Raw genomic sequence first — 9,106 nt, 5'->3', positions numbered from 1 at the left:
ATTCCATACTCTGGCAAGAGCTAAATTTGTTTTTTGAAGGTCTGAGCACCCCGCCTCTCTCACTGCTGCCTCTCTCCACTACCCCTACTCTTGCTCTTAGAAGCAAAATGCACTTTTGGTTGAGGAGGATTTTACTACATCATCCCAGGGGAAGGATGGAGGTCACTGCTTTGTGCTGAAGTTAGAAGCAGCCAGACTCAAGAGCATGGATGAAATTCTCTGCAAGGTCAGGGTTTAGGAGTTTCTGTGTAGAGTGTTTGAACATCTGTGCCCTATTGGCATGCCATGTACGGAACAGGAACGGAGAATAGCTGCTAAGCCACAAAACCCTGAGAGCAGTGCCAGGGACTTCTGCACTCTCCCTAGGCCTGTAAAAAAAGCTCTTTGAAGGATGTCTCTGGGCCTCTTGGGGCAGTAGTGCCCAACAGATGGCCAAGAAAAACCACCTGCAAATAGCGATAAATATCCCCCCCCAATACTTCCCAACTCCATTTATGTGGCCAGTATTACTCTGATACCAAAACCAGGCAAAGACATTGTAAGAAAACTACAGACCAAATATCCTTCATGAACACAGATGCAAAAATTCTAGACAAAATCTTAGCAGATTTATTCTAGCAATACAGAAAAGGGATGATTGTGGTACATTCACATAGTAAAAAATGACTCAGTAATTAAGGGGAACAAACTACTGGGATTCAAAACAAGAAGGATGGCTAGGGATATAGTTCAGTTGGTAGAGTGCTTGCCTCACATGCACAAGGCCCTGGGTTCAATCCCCAGCACCCTTCCCTCCCCCCAAAAAATAAGCCCAAGATGGATGAAACTCTAAAACATTATACTATGTAAAAGAAACCAAAGTGTTTATTGTGTGTGTGTGTGCATGCGCATGCACGCGTGTCAAAATAGATGTAGGTGTGCATGATTCCAATTATATAAAACTCCTGAAAAAAAAACACAAATAAAATGTATATAGAGAGAAAATGGTTCAGTCTTTGCTTGGGATAGAAGGGAAAAGGAATGAGGGGCGAGGGTGTCTGGGACAGAGTCCAAGAAGACTTTGTAGGGTGACAGAAATATCTATATTGATGATGATGGTGGTGGTGGTTACATGCAAGTATTGCTTCTTAAAAACTTGTCCAAATAAATTTAAAATGAGTAAATGTCATTTCATGCAAACTATGGCTAAATAAAATTGCTTTTGTTTTTCATCTGAAATCAGGCTTGTTCAATGCAAACTCTAATCTTTTTTTTTTTTAAGAGAGAGAGAGAATTTTAATATTTATTTTTTAGTTCTCGGCGGACACAACATCTTTGTTTTTTTGTATGTAGTGCTGAGAATCGAACCCGGGCACACGCATGCCAGGCAAGCACGCTACCGCTTGAGCCACATCCCCAGCCCAACGAACTCTAATCTTTACAAAGGTAAAACATTCAGTGGGAGAGTAGACCTCAAAGGCTCGGATCACCCAGATGAAAACTCACTTCTAACACCAAGTATTCTCTGATGTGATCATACAGGAGTCTTGGGAACAGCATAAAATAATTAGACCAAAGTTGGAGAACCCTTAAATACCCAATAACTAACCAGAAGAGACACTGCATTGAAAAATGCTTGAGCCTGATATGTCTTGAGCGTCCCTCAGAGTTCAGTCTTCAGGGCTCACAAGGGTTAAATTCCGTTTTTCAAGTCCTGACCTTTTTTTTTTTTTTTTTTTTTTTTTGGCAAGGCTTTGTCAGGAGAAGCCTCTAAGAGCTGAGCACAGCTCCCAGATGACAGCCAGCAAGGAAATGGGACCTCAGTCCTGCAACCACAAGGACCTGGATTCTGCCAAAAACCTGAATGAGCTGGGAAGTAGATTCTTCCCATGAGCCTTCAGAAAAGAGCTCAGCCCGCCAGCCCCTGATTCAGGCCTGGGAAGGAAGAACAGGGGAGCCAGCCGTAGGTCAGGTTTCTGACCTCCACCATGTTCAGTTTCTACTAAGAAAACTCCACACTTGTTAACATGGAGAAAAAGATTGATATGGGTTATTTCATGTGGCTAGAGTTTTCTTCACTTTTCAAACTCATCGACACAGACTTGTTATCCGAAGCAATGCGAGAGCATTTTTCAGAGGTTGGCTCAATAGATTTGATCTTTAAATAATAAAGTTTGTTGTTTAGATTTGCAAGCCAAAGAGTTAGGCTCCAAAGAGTTAATGTACCTTTTAAATGTGGAGCTTCTTCCCAGACAGAGCCTTAGGCACCGAGGAGGGAGGAGTATAGAGTAGGAAAAAAAGGAAGCTGTGAAGTATCATTGCATGAAACCATTTCTTAGGCCTCTCAGGGTCACTTTGTTCTAATGCACTACACCCCGAGAGGAGACAGACCAGGCACCACGATTTTAAAGAGGCTGCCCATCAAAACAGTGCAAAGTAGACAAGTTTTCATTTATTTTCTTTGGAACATTCCTGTTGGCAGCTGTACTCAATTGGTTAATGGAATATTCTAGACTCATTAAATAGGCTCATTTAAAGAAAGGAGCCACCGAGAGTGGGGTAGGATGTGGAGCCAGCCTAGTTCTCCGCTGGCAGTCTCCAAAAGCGGTACCTTTTCAACAGCTCTCACAGATACTGTGTTGACATGATGGGTGTTACAATGATGATGAGAGACACTGTAGAAAGCAGCAGGGAAGAAAGACTGCCAGTCTGGGGTCAGGGGAAGTCAGGGGTCGGGGCCTCTCTTAGGTGCCTCCCTGGCATCCTGGGGTGGGAGATGTGGGTGGTGAGGGGTCAGTCAACATCAAGCCCCGCCTCCAGGCTGACCACTTTTGCACTAGGACCTGGCATTACCTCTGCACACCTTGTCTGCTCTGAGGCTGTTTGAAGAGCAATCACTGCTCATCCTCCAGGACTCCTTGGCTGTAGGACTTCATGACAAGCCTCTCTCACCTCTGTGTCTCTCACCTCTGAAATGTGAACTGGGCAATTCTTTACCTTAGTTCCAAGAATAACTTGAAGCAGGAGTTCAAATCTTTGATAGATTGTGGATTTTAATAAAGCTCTTGGTAGGAACTTTTAGTTCCAGGAAAACCAAATTCTATTACAGTGAATATAATTGTGACAAAAAAATAATAATAATCTCAAGGTCCTAGCAGGGCCCACTTATTTCTAGCAATATTTAATATCATTAATTCCAGTACAATCAAAAAAATCCAATAAACTCTTGAAAATTTTTTTATATTGAAGTTGACCTAGTCATACATTAAAAAATAAAAAATCTTGTCAGGTATGGTTGCACACACCTGTAATCCTAGCTACTGGGGAGGCTGAGGCAGGAGGATCCTATAGATTTTGCCATTTCCCTGTTTTGTTTATTCTACCCCAGAAAGAGGGGCATGAAGTCACATAAACTCTGTACTCTAGGGGCCAAAACTTTTTTTTATTGCGTTTTATGTTAAATAAACAAACTTTCTGAAGTACTGCCATTTGTTGGGTAAGAATGTAAATCTGAACTTAATGGACCTCAGATGTCTTTGGGGGCTGTCTGAACTTGACCATGCATTGAAAAGTCTTAAGTCCCAGAAGGTATTAGTGTGCATGGTTATAGATCTGCTAACTGGAGAATTTTTTCTTCATTTAGAGATGAATTCTTTTCCCCCAGCATGTGGAACTCGAAGCAGTAACCAAAGAGCTACCCAACTGAAATGGAGGGGGAATGTTCAGGATGAAGGCTGATGAGAAGAACTCCGGATGCCCCAGCTGCCAGGATTACTTGAAATATATCAAAGTTTCCACCATGGTATGGCACTCTGTCCTCATATCCCATTCCGTCCTCTATGACAGACTTCATTTGCAAAAGGTCATCTAATAGAATCTCCTCTGAAGGCAGATGTGCCACTGTGTCTGTCAGCTTGATGTTGCTGTGACAAAACACCTGAGAAAAACAACTTAGAAGAGGAAATATTTATTTTAGCTCACAGTTACAGAGATTTCAGTCCATGGTCATTCAGCTCCATGGCTGTGGGCCTGAGGAGACGCAGAACATCATGGTGGCAGGAGTGTGTCGCAGAGAAAAGCTGTCAGCTCATGGCAGCCAGGTACCAAAAAGGGAGAGAGAGAAAGGAAGGTGCTAGGAAGAAGATAAACCCTCCCAGGACTCTCCTCCCCATAGTGACCCACTTCCTCCAAATAGGTCCTACCTCCCATTAGTTCAACCGGCGATCAATCCATCATGTGGATTGAGCCCTCCTGATCCAATCACTGCATAACAGCCCAACCTCTGAACGCTGTACTGGGGACCATGCTTTTAACACATGAGGGTTTGGGGGACAGTCCCACCCTAACAGCCCCTCCAAGGGGAAGTGAGCTAAAGTCTCCATGGATCAGTGCTCTTGTCAAAGCCATGGGCCTGCAACTGGCACCCAGGCCACAGAGCTGTGAGAGAGTTCAATATTTAGAGATGCAGTTCACCTCCTTTGATCAATTTGCTGCTCTTGTCTGCGGGTTTGGAAGTCTCTGGAACAAAAAAAAGACATAGGCTAGGGGAAGGAGCATAGACTTTCCACTTCACCCAAGAGTCCAGGACTCGCTCCTTAAGACTCCTAAGGTCAGGAAAAACAAGAAAAGACCGAGCAACTCGCAGGCCAGAGGCGCCTGGGGAAGTCTGATAGCTAAAAGCAATGTGGTTTCCTGAACCGGATTCTGGAGTTGAATTAATGATAATGTACCAATATCTCTTGGTTTTTTTGTTCTGATGAATTCTGATTCTGTATTCTTTTCACCCAGAACACTCATTTAGAAAGAGGAAAGCTGAGAAAGGGGTTCTATTTGGCCTGCCACACTCCAGATTATCAAAATTTTGTTCATAATTTTTTTCAAAATTGTATTCATAATTTAAATGATAAAAGTAATAATTGAACATGGTAAAACTAGAGAAAGATCTAAAATGAAAACCAAAATCTTCCCAATAGACCCAGCCTCTAGTTCTAATATTTAGAGTAAGAAAGGATTTTAGGGCCCATAAAAATGACAGTTCATGGGCTGAGAGTGTAGCTCAGTGGTAGAGCACCCTCCCAGCACATGTGAGGCCCTGGGTTCAATCCTGGCAGGAGGGGGTTGGGGAAAGAGAAAGAATGAATGAGTAGAGGGACTGGGGGTATATCTCAGTGGTAGAGTGCTTGTCTAGCATGCATGAAGCCTTGGGTTCAATTCCCAACATTCACCCCATGTAGTATATGCAGTATAGCATATGTGTGTGTGTGTGTATGTATGTATGTATGTATATATCCCAGCTAGTCAGGAGGTTGAGGCAGGAGAATCACAAATTCAAGGCCAGCTTTGGCAAGTTAGACTCAAACAGTAAACAAACAAAGAAAGTAAATAGGGACTGGGGCTATAGCTCAGTGGCAGAGTGCTTGCTTAGCACATGTGAGGCACTGGGTTTGATCCTTATCATCGCATAAAAATAAGCAAATAAAATAAAGGCATGCTATCCTTGTACAACTAAAACAAAAAGTAAGTAAAAAGGGGATGTAGCTCAGTGGTAGAGTGATGCTGGGGGTTCAATCACCAGTACCAAAAAAAAAAATTTGGACACACAGAGAACAGGGATATTTATACACAGAGGAAAACTGTGTGAGGACATAACAAGAAAGCAGTTGTCTGAAAGCCAAGGAGAGACATCTTATGAGAAACCAAGTCTACTGACATCTTGATCTTGGACACGCAGCCCCCAGAACTATAAGAAAACAAATTTCTATCAGGTAAGCCACCAGTCTGTTATTTTGTTATAGCAGTCCTAGCAAACTAATACAGTCCCCTAGCTGCAAAGATCTGTGAAAAGATTTGGAAAAGGAAACAGAGTGTCATGATTCTCTCAGGCTGAGCACTCTAGATTGTGGGGAGTAGCTCTTAGGCACATGACAACTCCTGAATTGGAAAAGCTGACACATTCCTACCCCTGCTCCTTAGTAGGGACCATGGGTGAAACACAGCTTTAGTTTAGAAGAAAGGTATTATAACTGACAGTTATTCTCCTTTCCACTTGCCAAACCTGAAATTCAAAATCTGAAGGGTTCTCCTAAGAAAGGACTTTGGAAACATACAGACCATATACAGAGTACACATTTCTAAAATGCAGATAACTTAAAATATTTTCCATGTTCCATTCCAACTTTCAACTATTCAACAGCTTATTTCCTGAAAGACAAATTTGAATCTCCTTTTTATACATTTCCAAAACCCTAGGAACCCACAGTACATTAATGAGCTATCTTACTTTTAGAAATGCCAAGAACATATACATACATTCCCTCTATGATGAAAGATTTGCCATTTCTCTATTAAATTATATACTTCCAGAGGGCAAAAAATCATATCTAACCATTTCCATGATCCCATAGGCTATTGCACATAGCAGCAATGAATGCTTGTTGAGTAAATGGAAAACACAGCCTCTAGGGGTTCATCCTATGACCACCTCATTTCACAGTAACTAGTCAAACTCTAGTAAGTAACTTGTTCTTTCTGGAAGATGGGTGTCAGGGTTTTTTTTGTTTTTTTTTTTTAGTGTTAGAGTCTGTAAATAAGTCAAAATAACACCTGGCATTTTGCCAGGGGAATGTTAGAGTTCGTAAACAAGTCTGGATGGTGCCTGGCAAAATGCCAGAGGGAGTGGTTTGAGAAGTAACAAAAGCGAGCCATTAAGTGTGGAGATTCCTTATTGGTTGACTGATGTATCTAGTTTATGCTAATTAGATAAGCTGTGTGGAATGTATAAATACTGTTCCTGTCCTACAATAAAGGGCTTCCACTCCTGCTGTATCAACGTACACAAGTTATTCGTCACCCCCCGGTTATTCTGCTGCAGCCGGACTGCGGCATTTTAGGTGCTGGGAATTGAACCCATGGCCTTGCACATGCTGGGCAAGTGCTCTATTCCTGAGCTACATCCCAGTCCTTAGCATCTTTAAAGTTGGTTAAAGATCAAATTATTTTCTATTCTAAAGAGCTTTATATATTAGGAAAACTAACATGAAATAATATTTTTCTTATATTGAGGCATCTTACCTTTAGAAATGCCAAGTATAGTATTAATGAACACTATGAGAACAACTGATAGGCAGGTAGAAAGTAAAGTTTGACCTCTAGTGTAAATTTATTCTTCCCTCAAAGTTTGTAGTTGGATTAAAGATTTAAATGTAAAAAAGAAAATATGGAAATCATCAGAGGAACATTGGATCATTATAATAGGGTCTCTAAGGCTGTGCAAAGGCAAAAATGAATTGATAAATTTGCTAGTAAAATAATTTTTCAAATGTTATATGGAAAGAATCATAAAACCAAGACAAATGATAAAGTTGGGAATTACTACTACTACATATGGTACAAAAGAGTCATTTCCCTTCATATAGAAAGAGATCTTTCTATAACTCAGTAAGATGCAGCTTAAATAATAGAAAAATGGCCAAATTTACCTGAACAAGAAAAAGTTATTAGTCATTTAAATTTTAAAAAGTTATTTAAATTAAAATATTAATTTAAAATAATAAAATTAAGCTAGGAGGGGTGGCACATACCTGTAATCGCAGCTACTCAGGAGGCTGAGGCAGAATTGTAATAGCACCCCCTCCTCCACAAAAAAATCTTAACTAAGCTTCTCCAGCAATCTTCACCATAATTGATTTTTAAGACTATAAGTAAAAGAGTCTCCACAAAAGAGTCCAATGTAAATAAACTTCCTATTTTCATGTTGCCCTATTCTACTTGGCCACTAGCCTGGAAGAAATTGGCACTCCAGGTGCTGGACACCCCCTTATTAGTTTTTCACAAACATGTATCCAGTATAGTAGTTTGTAGAAATGTGTAAACAAGGCCTCTGGCCTTGAGCTGGAGCTTCACAGAGATGCCTACATTTCTAAGAGAAGTTACCAATTGGGCTCAATGGTAACAGCTGGCAGGGGGAGGAAAGAAAGGGGAGAGGAAGCTTTCCCCTTCTCAGGTGTTGTCCTTGAAGGGTTAACTTGCCCAGAACAGTGAAAGAAAAAGCTGCTTTTATGTGAACTTCTGAGCCTCTCCCCTTACATGCTGGGTATAAAACTCTGAAACTACCTGAACTCGGGGTTCAGGGGATTAATTGATTACAGCAAAAGCTGTGCCCTCTGAACCTGGCTGCAGCCAAATAAAAGGGTTTCCTGCTATCTTCGGTGCCTTGCCTCATCTGTCCCTTCAACAGAATAAACACAAGTTTGAGACCAGCATGGGCAACTTTACTGAGACCCTGTCCCAAAATATAAAATTAAAGGATTGGGGATGTAGCTCAGTGGTAGAGAACTGCTAGTTCAATCCCCAGTACCAACATAAATAAATAAATAAATAAATAAATAAAGTAAAAAATTATTTTAAGATTGGCAAGCTTAAAAGTTTGTGTATGTATTTGTGATGGTATGTGCAACCAGGTATTCTCACTCATGATTACTAGAGTTTAAATTGGCATAAGCTTTTAAAAGGACAATTGACATCTCTCAAAATTTTAATCTCCCAGACATCTTAATTAAAAAATAAATAAATAAATCTCTAAGTGGAAGATACTCCAAAAATACAGGATATGGATGTAGATTTAGGACACTTATTCTAAGCACTGTTCATAATAACGCAAAATTAACATAAATATTAACAGGGAGTTGGGTAAATACATCAGTACATTCATAAATAGAACTACGGAGCAGTTTTTTAACAAGAGTAAATCTAGATATATTGAAATGGCAAACATCCAAAATGTGCTACATGAAAAATAGCAAGTTGTAGAAAAAGATGTCCAATATGCTCCCATTTGTGCGTGAGAGTGGGGTGGGGGAATATATTGTATGCTTGTATGTGCATAGAACATTTCTGGAAAGATACACAAAATGCTGCTAACTGTGGTTCCATCTGGAAACGATTCTGTTTGAAATTTTTACTGTGATTGTGTATTTCTTTAGTAATAAAAAAAATAGTTAAAATATAAAAAGCCCCATGCTGCTTCCTCGGAAATTCCTCAAATGGGGAAAATTAAGCTAAAAACATTAGAACTTATCACTTCCTCTTAAGAATGAGCTTTTGAAGAGGAGAATAAATGACACCCCCA

The 9,106-nt window shown here is 40.5% G+C and overlaps 1 long non-coding RNA gene across 1 annotated transcript in view; it reads right to left on the bottom strand.

The window, feature by feature from the left end:
- Positions 1–586: 586 nt before the first annotated feature.
- The window catches only part of LOC125619113, a 59,890-nt gene continuing 51,370 nt past the window's right edge, over positions 587–9,106 (bottom strand). The window contains exon 5 of the long non-coding RNA XR_007350610.1: positions 587–3,929. This is a non-coding gene — a long non-coding RNA (uncharacterized LOC125619113). The remainder of the gene's footprint in view (positions 3,930–9,106) is intronic.

This window comes from Marmota marmota, unplaced genomic scaffold (genome assembly GCF_001458135.2).
Source record: "Marmota marmota marmota unplaced genomic scaffold, marMar, whole genome shotgun sequence".
NCBI classification, from domain to species: Eukaryota; Metazoa; Chordata; class Mammalia; order Rodentia; family Sciuridae; genus Marmota; species Marmota marmota.
Note: the sequence above shows the minus strand (reverse complement) of the source record. Positions and strands in the feature narration are given on the sequence as shown.